We start from the raw sequence: 13,485 nt of genomic DNA on the forward strand, positions 1-13,485 counted from the left end.
TATTTTAGTGCTTTATCAGAATTCTTCCTGACAGCCCAAAAAGTAGTGGGGGTTGGTTGGGTGGGGTCTACTTTAACAGTCAGTATCCAAAAAAAATTCTATTATAAAATTTTATTTTATTTAGAATGCAATCTTACCTACTGTTTAAAGAAGGACAATTCCTACAAAATCGGATGGTGGGTAGTGCAGCTAGACAAAATCCACTTAGCCAAGTGAGTTAAAAGTTTTTGCATGAAACCCCAAACACTTATTTGATCTGGAATCCTTCCTGGATATTAATGCTGCCCAGAAGGTTGTGTGAGAAATTTTAAGGGATTTTGACGAAGGAAAAATCTATTTCTGGGTGATTGGCTCGTGTCGCCCTATGAAAGGATCCTTAATTATCATTCTTTCTAGGTAAAATTAATCTAAAATTACCAGAGAAAAACAAAATTAAGAAAATGTCAGTAAAACTGACTCGCTCACTCTTAAAAAGAAGTGTCGTATGGTAATAGGGGCGGGGCGAGTGGGAACACTACCACGAGACATTCACCAATTAGAACTTCCAATCAGAATCCCCACAAGAGAGAGCTGATACCAACGGGCGATGCGGCCGCTACTACTACTACTAGAGGACGCCACGGACAGCAGCGCCCCTAGCGGACATCCTTAATCTAAAAACATCTTGTCCTGCATGGGGGGGCAAACAATACAGGGTGGGTTTCATAGGGCGACACGAGCCAATCACCCAGAAATAGGTTTTTTCCTTCGTCAAAATCCCTTTTCTGGGCTCAGCTCGTGTCGGCCTATGAAAGAGTACCAGAGAAACAGACAAGATGGGAAAAAAGGACAAATGAAAAGCAGTTGTAAAATGAGGGATATAATATAAGTAAATCAATTACAGCATATAAACTAAGTACTTAAGCTAACTTATTCTAAACAGTAACATAAAGAAAGTTAGTAATGTAAAGTACTTAAAATTACAGTAAACATAGTAAATTATAATAATGCAGTGTAATTTTAACAAAATAGATTTACTTAGATAAATTATTTACAAAATATACAAACACATTGTGTCCTACCCTAGCATAAAAATAAGGGTAGGTACACTGAAGTACATTATCAGTACAAGTGTGGATGTCCCTAGCAAAAAATAAGGGACAATCCACTAGTATGATTTCAGCGGCTAAGGCTAGGATATCCGAGTAGCATGGCGATAGGGTGAGGCATGTTGGATGAGGTAGGTAGAAAGGAGACCTGGATCTATACTACGACTACTATACAGTATCAGGAGAAACAATGTTTCCCGCTGCTACTGCTGAAAATTTTAAAGATTCCAAGGACTTTAGATAATGACGTTTAAAGACTGTCGGAGATTTCCATCCAGTATACTTTTTAAGATCCTCAAAGTTCATATGTTGAAAGTAATTAATTGAGGTGGCTACTCCCCTGATGTCATGTGCTTTTTGGAATGAATCAGGATTGGCTTGTTTAATGAAGTAAAGGATTTGTTGTCTAATACCTTTACTGACAAAAGTACCACCTTTTTCTCTCATGAAGAGAGAACCTGAGGATCTTGAGGATGTACGAGATAGAAAGGCTCTTAAAGTTGATACTGGGCAGAGAGAAGGGTCTTGGGGAAGTGGGATGACTTTCCAACCATGGGGCCCACCTTGCAAGAGGATCCTCATTTTTAGCCAAAAAACTACGATCCGGAGCAAGCAGAACTTCTCCTGAGGGGAGGAATTCCACATGACCCGCCCATCTCTGGATAGAGCCGACAGTTCTGAAATTCTAGCTCCTGAAGCTAGGCTTAATAAGAATAATGTCTTTCTAAGAAGCATTATGAATGTACAAGACGAGTTGTCAGTATCTGAAGCTAGTTTGAGGACATCATTTAAGAACCATGAAACTGCAGTAGGCCTTTGAGAAGGTCTAAGTCTAGCACAGGCTTTAGGAATAGACGTGAAATAAGATTCAGTCAGATCTATCTGAAAACCTAACTGAAAGATCTTCTTCAAAGCCGATTTATGAGTAGTAATAGTGCTAGCTGCTAAACCTTTTTCAAACAAGGATCTGAAAAAGGATATAGCTAGATTAACTGTCATGGTTGTAGTGTTTGATTCTTTCAGGAAGGATGCTAATTTTTTAACAGCTGAGTCATATTGTCTAATAGTTGACTCTCTCTTATCTGATTCTAGGAAGAGAATATTTTGTGGATCAATATTAGCATCTTTATTAGCCGCAAACTTCATGAAGTCCATAAAGTTAGGGTCTGAAGAATTCCTGAGGAAGCGAACACAGTCCTCATTTGTACTGATTGTGACAGCTTGGGATTGGGAATCCGTTGAGGTCGGAGACCCAATTCCAGAAGAAGAGGATACCAGTTGCTCTTGGGCCAGTCCGGTGCAATCAGAGCTACTATTCCCTTGAAAGTCCTCAGCTTGCTTAAGACTTTCAAGAGAAGATTCACTGGAGGAAAAACATAAATTTTTCTCCACTGATCCCAATCTAACGACAGGGCGTCCGTCCGTGGCATAAGCCAGAGGGTCCAGGTTGGGGGCCACATAGCAAGGGAGCTTGTGGTTCGCTTGTGAGGCGAAGAGATCTACTTGGAGACCTGGGACTCTCCGGCATATCCACTGGAATTATGACCGTCGTATAGGGACATTCTGATTCCAGAGGAACTGACCGGGACAAAGCCGTCTGCTATCACATTTCTTACCCCCGCCAGGTGAGTGGCGGACAGATGCCATTTGTGTTTGTTTGCTAGGGCAAAGATGGCTATCATGACATGGTTCACATGCTTGGATTTGGACCCTCCTCTGTTGATGCAATGAACTACCACTGCACTGTCCAAAACTAGCCTTAGATGAGACTTTTTCTTTTGGGGGAAGCAGTCTCTTCAAGGTAAGAAAATACTGCCATTGCTTCCAGAACGTTTTTATGTGGAGCTGCGAATTGAACTGACCAAGTCCCCTGAAGAACCTGTTTGAACTGAGAATATCCCCCCCACCCGGACAGGAGGCATCCGTGTGAATGGTTAACACTGGAAGGGGATATTGAAGGGGGGTACCCGCTTGGCTACAAGTCTTTACTTTTGACCATGGGACGGAGTTGATTGCGAAGGATCTGTGGAATTACTGACAACTTGTCTCGAGATTTGGTGTTTGCTCTCGATCGCCAAACTCGATTTATATCTTTTAGCCTTGCTTTGCAGGAGGATATCTGTTACCGAAGCAAACTGAAGGGACCCTAGGATTCTTTCCTGGTTTCTCCTTGATGTTTGTTTGCATTTGAGAAATTGCCTGACAGATTTTGCTATTTCCTTCCGTTTGGCCACTGGAATTGACAGATTGTGGAAGACAAATCCCATTGGATTCCCAGCCACTGAAAACGAAGACTCCGGGGTAAGTCTGGATTTCGTTTTGTTTATCTGAACCCCAGATGGTTCCAGAAAGTGAACTACCTTTTTGGTGGCTTTGAGACATTCCTCGACAGTTGGTGCCCAGATCAACCAATCGGTCGAGGTATGCTGCTACCATGATTCCCTGAGTTCTCAATTGCTGCACAACCACTTCTGCTATTTTCGTGAATACCCTGGGGGCTACATTCAGACCGAAGGGCATCACTTTGAATGAGAATGTCTGATTTCCTAGCCTGAATCCTAGGGAATGGGCGGAAGTGTCTGGCTATAAGGATATGATAGTATGCGTCTGTAAGATCGATGGAGCATGTGACGTCCTTACTTGCGAGAGGGTAAGCATCTTGAACTTGTCGCAACGAATGAAAGAGTTTTAGCTTTGACAAGTCTAAGATTACCCTTCTTTTGTTGAGCCTTCTTTGGCACGCTGAATAAGCGACCTTGAAATTTTAGATGCTTGACTCTCGCAATAGCTCCTTTCTGAAGGAGTTCCTCCGCGTAATCTGTCAATTCCTTTGATGGTATTTGGCGGAATGATTTGATTGGAGGAGGATCTTTGATCCAACTCCAACCCAATCCTTTGGACACTATGCTCTGTGCCCACAATTGCTGAACCCCACCTGTGACGGAAGAGGAACAGCCTCCCTCCTACCTGGGGAGCCTCATTGTTGATGGGCGGGTTGACCACCACGCCCTCCTCTGAACTGCCTGCTCCTTGTCGCCCTTCCTGCGCCACGTTGGCGAAAGTAGCCTCTCGCCCTACCTCTCGATTGCTTGTTAAAGGGAGGGTAGCCCTGACCTTCATACGTAGGGTTGAAGGCCGGCGAGAGTGCGTAGGAGGTCGAAGGTTGTGATTGAGGAGACAGCAGGAGGATGGGCTGGTTCTGTTTAGAACTAGCAGGTTGTCCCTGTGGGTAAACCGGGACGGCCTGAACAAATTGCTGCTGTTGCTGGTGTTTCTGGTAAGGCTGGAACCTTTTACCAGACTTCTTTGGTTTCTTACCAGCAGTGGGGACGGATTCTTGCTTCCTCTTGGATGAAATACCCCACCTAGCTCTAAGGCTCTGGTTGAGCCTAGCAGCCTCGTGGTGTACTTCATTTACAGCGGACTCTGGGAAGAGATCCGCTCCCCACATGCTAGAAGCCAAGGAGTCTATTAGGCTCGTGCCTAATAGTGCACTCCTGCAGAACGTGCTTTCGGCAATTCCTCCTAGCTTGGAAGAAGTCGTAAAGCATCCGTCTGAACCGTCTGAAGCTGGGATTTTGGCCAAGATCTTAAACAGAGGTTCCGTACCATACGAGAGAGCAGCCATCTCCGTTATGAATCAGTGAATTGAGGGACCTGCCAAACCTAGTTCGCGCGTCGAACTCCGCCTGAATCAAGGAATCAGGCAGCCTTGGAAGCTTCTCGCCGAACTGGTCCATGGCGCAGTCCGGTTTGAGCTTGCCAAGCGTGAACGTGGCTGGCAAGTTCTCCCACAATTCTCCAAAAGCTGGGAAGAGCGGAGAAGTAGACTCCGCCTCCCTTAGCTGTGGCATGGGCTCATCCTTGAGGACTGCCTGAAGAGTCCTCTCTACTGTTTTTGTAGCGAACGGAAGAGAAGCCTCCTCTTCCGTCGCAAAAATAGTGAAAGGACTCTTATAGGCCTGGAGCTTGGTGTTTGTGCACTCCCAGTCCCTCAAGGCAGTGAACCCACTTCCCGTTGGGCATGATCCTACTGTAGAGAACATCCTCCCTAGAGATCTTGTCTTCCCTAGTAAGAGCCGCTACAGTCAGCCTAGCATAGCCGATGAAAGGCTGCGTCAAACCCGGAGGATAAAACTCGAAGTCCTCAATCCTTCGAGTTCCACACTCCGGGATAGAGATCATACCATCCTTAAATGGAGCGTAAGCGGCTACTCTCCATGGGTTCTCCATAGAGAAAGCTGGCAGAGAGTCGTATGGCGGGAGCTGGAAAATACCAGCACTTGGCACTGGGGAGACTGGAAGGGGGACCTGAGAGAACCCAGCTACTCGGTCCTCATTCTCTCTAACTCTGTTAGAGAGATCTTGGATGGACTGGCCCGATTGAGACAGAGTGCTCGACAGTTGTGCGAACATCTGCTCAAATTTCGTCCCCAGGGCGGAGACTTGAGAGCCGACCATCTCGCCCACCTGTTGCATCACCACTGCTGAGAAAGCAGTGGGATCAAAGGTGCTGGGTCCCGCTCCTCCCACCGGCGTTACCGGAGTGGATGCGGTGGAGGCCGGAGAAGGCATTGGCTCGGCGGGAGCGCGAGCCTTCTCCTTAGAAGCCTTGCTTCTAGAGCTCTTCTGAGTAAAAAGAGACTCGGCTTGGCCTTCACCGCGTCAGCGTAAGAAGTCGAAGACTTCTTAGCCGAAGAAGACGAAGATGACTTCTTAAAAGTCGTCTTAATTAGGGTCTTCGGTTCTCTCTGTCCCTTCACCACTTTGGGGGTACAGAGAGAGCGGGAGAGCGGGTAGGGATCTCAGATCCCACAAAGCCTTGGAAAGAAGCGCTTGAAGAAGGGACAGGAGAAGATCCAGGAGCGCCCAAGGAAAGACCTTGGGCGCCCGACACACCTACCTCAACCAACAAATCCTCTGCCCCTACCGCCATAGGCTCGATGTTTGAGGTCCAGGTAGCGACGTCCGGGACCGACTCCTGTGGCTACGACCCCCCCCGAAAGATTGCTGCATTTCTTGCTGGATGGAGGCTATGAGAGGGGCTGCGGACAAGGGGTCAACATACCCTGTTGACTTGCCCGCGGGGAAGATCTGGACGGCCAGCTTCTTGTCAAGGATGTAAGGCTGGCCTTTGGCGGCGTTCTTTCCCGAAGCCGCCCCCCCACCCACGCTTTCAGGGTAGCAAGGGCGACCTCCCTCACACCAGTAGCCTGAAAGAAAAGGTGAGATGAGCTTCTAATGGCGGAACAGGGTTAACAAACTTATGTCTAAGAGTTGTTAGTAAAATGATAAAGAAAGCCTATAATCGACTTACCCCCTCCACAGCTGACTGACTAGGTCGTAGCAGATGGCGCAGGCTTCCGGGTGCCAGACGATCATATCGTTGTATGGCGTGGCACATGGAGCGTTAGACCTGCACTCATCGTGGCCGCAGGGGTCGTACAACGTCGCGTTGCATCCCAGGACCTGACAGTTGGTAGCCTGTAAGTGGAAAGATACATGAGTATCAGGAGACTTACAGCCTAACAGTTGCTCCGCTGGTGCCGGAGCGAGAAAGTTAGATTAAACCAGAGCCCCCGCCATAATACGTGTGGTAACAAGATGGTTGGTTGTCCTAGGCTATTGCTCCGCTGGCGGCGGAGACAAGAGATAGAATCCAACCAGGTGTGGTGGTAAAAGGAAAACCACGACGAATAATGGCGGGGATGGTAAAATATGATAATTAAAACTAAACAAATCATCGTAAAATTAGGGTATATCCTTAAAAATAACAATAATATCAAACCTTTCTCCACCCGTCTACTAGAAGAGTGCCCGGGTAAGAAGCAAGCTCCCTTCCGGTAGCGGGGGGGAGAGATGTAAGGATATAGTAGGCAAGCAACCGACCACTAGTAGTGACCACCCCAGCCCGCTGCGGCGGAGCCAGTAATCTATAACCAAAGGTGCCCCGGCTGCGACGGAAGGCTCCGTTCGTTATAGAAAGGGAAGGTGGGCTGAGCAACTGGGGAAGGGGGGGGGGAGGGTCTCGGCGTAACACGGCGGGAGAGAGAGAGGGGGGGGGTTGGTCCTACTCCTCCCCGCTCTCAAACAACTACCCGCTCGGAGACTCGGTACCCTATGAGTGGTTCGCCCTATACCCCCGCTGGGAGGAACCATGGCCACCACCTCAGAGAGAGAGGGAGGAAGGCAACTGAGGTTGTCATGACAACCAAGGGGTCCCCCAGCGCCTCCCTATACCTGGTAGGGAGGGAAGGGGAAGGGGAAGGTGCGATGGAACACGTGACCGCAAGTGGCCTAAGCCGCGAGCAACACAACCGTGGGAGGGCCACGTGAACCAGGCTGTACCAATACATGGGACATGCACCTAGGCTAGCCTAACACCCTAAATAGAATAAATTTACATCGTAAAGATGGAAAAGACACTTTTAGTAGAAGAAAAAGAAGCCCAGGAGGAGGCAAACTGTTCCGAGGAACAGAAGCCTACTCGGAGCCAGCGATAGCCGATGAAGAGCAAGAGCCGGGATGCTGGGCTGGCAACAAAGAATAGCCTCAAATACCAAACTAAGAGAAATGGTAAAGGGGGCTAACCTAGCTAAAACTCGATGTAAAAAACGATGAACGTAATATAGTAAGCACATAAATATAAGAAGTCCCAGTATGGAGGACCGGGAATTCTTAACGAGGCAGTATGGCGCCGCCACGAGACAACCGGGAAACCGTATATGACCTATTAGGAAGGAAAATACTGGTTCCCGGAAGACAAAAATACAGTAAAACATTACTTATGAGGCACTTAAGCTTAGCCGTTGCGATGGCAGAACGTTCCATGATGAATGGTGATAAAATTCCTCGTAAAAAAAATAAATAGCACAAGCACAAAGAGAATGCGTCTGAACGCTGGCGCTAATAATTAAGGATGTCCGCTAGGGGCGCTGCTGTCCGTGGCGTCCTCTAGTAGTAGTAGTAGCGGCCGCATCGCCCGTTGGTATCAGCTCTCTCTGTGGGATTCTGATTGGAAGTTCTAATTGGTGAATGTCTCGTGGTAGTGTTCCCCACTCGCCCCTATTACCATACCGACACTTCTTTTTAAGAGTGAGCGAGTCAGTTTTACTGACATTTTCTTAATTTTGTTTTTCTCTGGTAATTTTAGATTAATTTTACCTAGAAAAGAATGATATTAAGGATCCTTTCATAGGCCGACACGAGCTGAGCCCAGAAAAATAATTTACTTAAAATTTTTTCATTTAAGTAAATATAAATGCTCTAAATTTCATTTATTTGCTAACTGCAAATTGTCTGCAAGTATTACTAATCAAGTTGGAATCAAAGAAATAAGGTCTTTATTTTGCAATGCATATAAAGTTAATATTAAGGCGATCACGACCCATGCTTAGAACTCTTGAGCCAGAAAGCATCGCTTCACTTCACGATTACTCTCGCAGCAAGCTAATCACCAAAACTTTCAAGGTCTTCAAGTAAAGGCCGTTTCAAGTGGCTATAGGGAATGCTTCCCTCATCCTCAAGAATTATCAAACTGTAACATAAAATCTAACGAATGAACTACAGTAGACCCTTGACTCACAAACACAATCCGTTCCTAGACCTTGGTCGTGTTCGAAATTGTTCGTGACTCGGAGCTAATTTCCCCATAAGGTTTAATGGGAATGATATTAATTGGTTCTCGACCCCTACGAACCAATATATATTATGTATATTTTGCCTTATTTTACACAGATAATGTAAAAGTCAGTGTAAAAAACCTTAATATATCTAATAATATAATTTAAAATGGTAAACTAACACTATAAAAAAGTTTGTAAAGTGAACACTTACTATGACTGGCGAGACTTCTGGCTTGACGGACAGAGAAGAGGAGGGTGGTGGTGGGGAGGAGGTTATTGTGCGGAAGGAAACCCTCCCCCATCCAGGTCGGTGGGGGAGATCTCGTGTTCCGGGGGGGAAAGATTTTCAAAAACTCTTCTAGGTTTTTTGGTGAACGTTTAATCACAACTTATCGCAATGTCTGTTGCCTTTTGCTTCCTTGCATAACTCTTCTGAAATGGCTCATTAAATTTTCATGTTGAGCATATTCACGATCCTGTTCGTAACAATTTTGTCCGGATGATACAATTCAAGGAAGCACTGGACATCATTCCACTTTTCCAATGCGGCTTTTATCACATCACTGCTGACATCTGTAACTTCCTCCCCAGCCTCCTCTTCGTCAGTTGATTGCTCCCGAGCAGTTGCTCCTGCTGCTCTTTGTGGAGTTGAACAAGTTCGTCCGCAGTCAAATCTTCTGAATGTTCAGCGACCAATTCTTCAACATCTTCGTCGTTGACTTGTAGACCCATACTGTTGCCCATGGACACAATTTCTTGCACAATCTCTGCATCGAAGCCCTCAAAGTCACGGACAGTTACGCACTGGGGCCAAAGTTTCCGCCACGCAGAATTTAATGTGCGGTACGTAACTTCAGTCCATGCGTTATCAATGAGGGTTATGCAGTGAAAAACATTAAAGTGCTTCTTCCAAATTCTTTTAAGGTTAATTTTGTCTCTTCAGTTACACGGAAGCATCTGGAGAAGAGCGCCTTCGTATATAATTTCTTAAAATTGCTAATGACTTGTTGGTCCATGGGCTGGAGAACAGAGGTCGTGTTGGGTGGAAGAAACTTGAACTGAATGAAGTCATGTTCACTGCAGTCAGCCAAGTACGAAGGGTGTGCCGGGGCATTATCCATGATCAGAAGGCACCGCAGGGGTAGAAACACTTCATCAATCCACTCTATAAACAAGCTCCGTGTTACCCATGCTTTTGTATTGGCCCTCCACATTACAGGCAGTCTGGCCTTATTTACGTTGTGCTGCTTAAAGGCACGCGGGTTATTTGAATGGTAGACAAGTAGCTGCTTTAGTTTCAAGTCGCCACTTGCGTTTGAGCATAACAAAAGCGTAAGCCTGTCCTTCATTGGCTTGTGGCCTGGGAGCGCCTTCTCTTCTTGGGTGATAAATGTCCTGTTGGGCATCTTCTTCCAGAAGAGGTCCGTTTCATCACAATTGAAAATCTGTTGAGCGACGTATCCTTCGGCCTCCACGAACCTCGGCAAACTCGGTCACGAATGCCTCAGCAGCAGCCTTGTCTGCGCTAGCAGCCTCAAAACCATTGCCTAATTACAGAGTGAATTCCAGTTCTCTCTTGAGTTACCTACAAAAAAAAAAAAAAAAACCACCCCTTACTAGCCTTTAAAAAAAGCATCTGGCTTGTGGCACTAGTAGAAGGAGTTTCCTTCAGCAAACTCTGATACACCTTGCCGAGCTTTCTCCGCAGATGATCGGCTCGTTTACACTATCACCTGCCATCTGTTTCTCATGTACCCACTTCAAAATTATTTTTTCTGCCTCTTCGAGGGTTTGCGATCTCATCTTGGTTAGTACTGTCACTCCCTTCGCAACATTTGCTTCTTTAATGGCATCCTTGTTTTTCAAAATTGTCGAAATTGTCGACTTGGCCATCTTGTACTCACTTGCGATATCGGTCACGCGAACACCACGTTCAAACTTTTCTATAATTTCTTTCTTTATTTCAATGGTTATCTTCCTCTGCACCCTCTTCTCACCATCACTCTTCACTTTCTTACTTTCACCACCACTCTTCACTTTCTTGTTAGGGCCCATTATGAAGAAAATCACAAGTTTTAGCGCAAAAAATGCTAAGCGAATTGACGAACGTCTTGGACACAATGAGATGAGACAAAGAGCGATGCGTGGGTGACGCCGTGCGTGGGCGGCTGGAGGATGGCTGGTCCCATGGCAACTCAAACGCTCTCACGTGTGCTGGGCAATTTCGCGCATTTTTCAAATGTTTGTCTAAAAATTAGTTTGTGAAACAAAGTGAATTGTTATTTTCCAGAAATTTCCAGCATTTTTCAAATGTTCATGTCTCAAATTAGTTCATGACCCAAACAGAATTTTTATTTTCCGCATTTTTTTTTTGTTCGTATCTCAAAGTTAGTTCGTAAGTCAAGGGTGAAATTTTACCTATAATTTTGGTCGGGGATCGAGTTGTACGTGGGTCAATGCGTTCGTGAGTCAAGGGTCTACTACCTATTTAGTTAACCATAATTCTCAGGAGTTTTGAATTCACAGAGATCCCTGGCTGTTCTTCAACAAAAAGAATTTTCGTCAAAAACTGATGTACCTCCTACCTCGTAGCAAGCCTTTTTATGCAGGTAAGACCTTACGGAGTTTTCGTTCTTAACTTGAAAATGTATTTTCCAGATCAAATTCATGCGAAAGCGTGAACTTACAATCACTGATTCATAATTCATTTGGGAGTGCAGGCTCCATTCAAAGGGATTTAGAAAAAAAAAGTTCTCACATAAATATCCTTCTTTTCGACAAAAACGCGAGAGCGTGGTTGTTCCTCACACCTTCATCATTGTTTTAAATTTAGTTAATTCGCTCACACACGTCCGACAGACAGAAAAAAGTGGGTGGTTTACCTTTGTTTCCACACGAACATGGGTAATTTACCAGGATGTCAAATCAGCCAACATCATCACTGTATCACCTTGTATTTTTTGGTGGTGGATTGTTCCTTGAATTCCTTGAATTATTTTTAAGTTCTTGCTGTTTTGCCGTGAAGCCTAGTTGGGCCAAGTGTATGTATAACTTTTTCTTGCTGTGTTCTAAATGCATAGCCCATAGGCTAGGTATAATTTTTCTTGCTTTGTGTTGATGCACAGTCGAGTAAGGTTAAGTGTATCCTATATGGTATGGTGGTTTGTCACTGTTTTGCCACGTGGCCTAGTAGGGCCAAGTGTGTAAGTGATATTTCTTGCTGTGTTCTACTGCATAGCCTAGTAGGGCCAAGTATATGTATAATTTTTCTTGCTGTGTTCTAAATGCATAGCCCACAGGCTAGGTATAATTCTTCTTGCTTTGTGTTGATGCACAGTCAAGTTATGTTAACCCTTAAACGCCGAAGCGGTAAAATAAAAATTGTCCCCCGTGTGCCGGAGGTGTTTCGGAGTGAGCGCGGAAGCGGAAAAAATATATTTTTTTAAAAATCACAGCATGCTTAGTTTTCAAGATTAAGAGTTCATTTTTGGCTCCTTTTTTTGTCATTGCCTGAAGTTTAGTATGTCAAACCCATCAGCAATGAAAAAGAAAAAATTATCATTATCAGAACAATAAATAATACGATATATGACAGCGCAAAAATAAAAAAAATTTCATATATAATTGTATTCAAATCACGCTGTGCGCAAAACGGTTAAAGATAACAAGTTACTTTTTTTCGTTGTAATGTACACTAAATTGCGATCATTTTGGTATATATCACATTGTAAAACAATAAAAGCAACACAGAAAAAATATTATCCCAAATTATGCATGAATTCATAACGAGCGGACGTAAACAAATATTTTTTTCAAAAATTTACCATAAATCTAAATATTGTCCTAGAGACTTCCAACTTCTTTCAAAATGAAGACAAATCATTGAATATTACTATACTGTAAGAGTATTAGCTTACAATTGCAGTTTTCGACCATATCTGACGAGTTAAAGTTGACCGAATGTCGAATTTTTTTATATATATTTTTTTATATGCAATTATTTTGGAAATTAGAAAAGCTACAACCTTCAAATGTTTTTTGTTTTATTCTACATGAAATTGCGCATATTTTCATATATAAAACTCTATGAAATGCCTAATATGAAACGGAGCAAATATTCCGAGAATGGGACGTACACATTTCGGAGATTTGTGGCGGAGAATCCACGTGCGGAGGGAAGGAAAGTTTTTTTTTAATTCACCATAATTCTAAATATTGTGCTAGAGACTTCGAATTTGTTTCAAGATGAAGATAAATGACTGAATATTACTAGACTGTAAGAGTTTTAGCTCACAATTGCGTTTTTTGACCATTTCGGTAGAGTCAAAGTTGACCGAATGTGGTTTTTTTCTATTTATTGTGATTTATTTGCAAATATTTCGAAAATGATAAAAGCTACAACCTTCAATTATTTTTTGTTGTATTCTACATGAAATTGCGCACATTTTCATATATAAAACTTTATGTAACGGCTAATTTAAAATGGTGCAAACATTACCACAATTGCACATATGATTTTTTCGGAAGAGCTACCGCGCGGACGTACAGAAAATGTTATTTTTTTCATAAATTCACCATAAATCGAAATATTGTGCTAGAGACTTCCAATTTAAACCAAAATGAAGGTAAATGATTGAATATTACTAGAATATAAGCGTTTTAGCTTACAATTGCGTTTTTCGACCATTTTGGTAGTCAAAGTTGACCGAAGGTTGAAAATTTGTTACTTATCATTTTTTATATGAAAATATATTTCAAAATTGATAAAAGCT

At 43.8% G+C, this 13,485-nt stretch overlaps 1 protein-coding gene across 11 annotated transcripts in view; it reads right to left on the reverse strand.

The window, feature by feature from the left end:
- Window positions 1-13,485, reverse strand: part of LOC135224515 (E3 ubiquitin-protein ligase MYCBP2-like) — a 1,655,355-nt gene that overhangs the window by 890,088 nt on the left and 751,782 nt on the right. The gene's annotated exons all lie outside the window — the stretch shown is intronic.

The sequence above is a fragment of the Macrobrachium nipponense genome, chromosome 12, assembly GCF_015104395.2.
Source record: "Macrobrachium nipponense isolate FS-2020 chromosome 12, ASM1510439v2, whole genome shotgun sequence".
Taxonomy (NCBI): Eukaryota; Metazoa; Arthropoda; class Malacostraca; order Decapoda; family Palaemonidae; genus Macrobrachium; species Macrobrachium nipponense.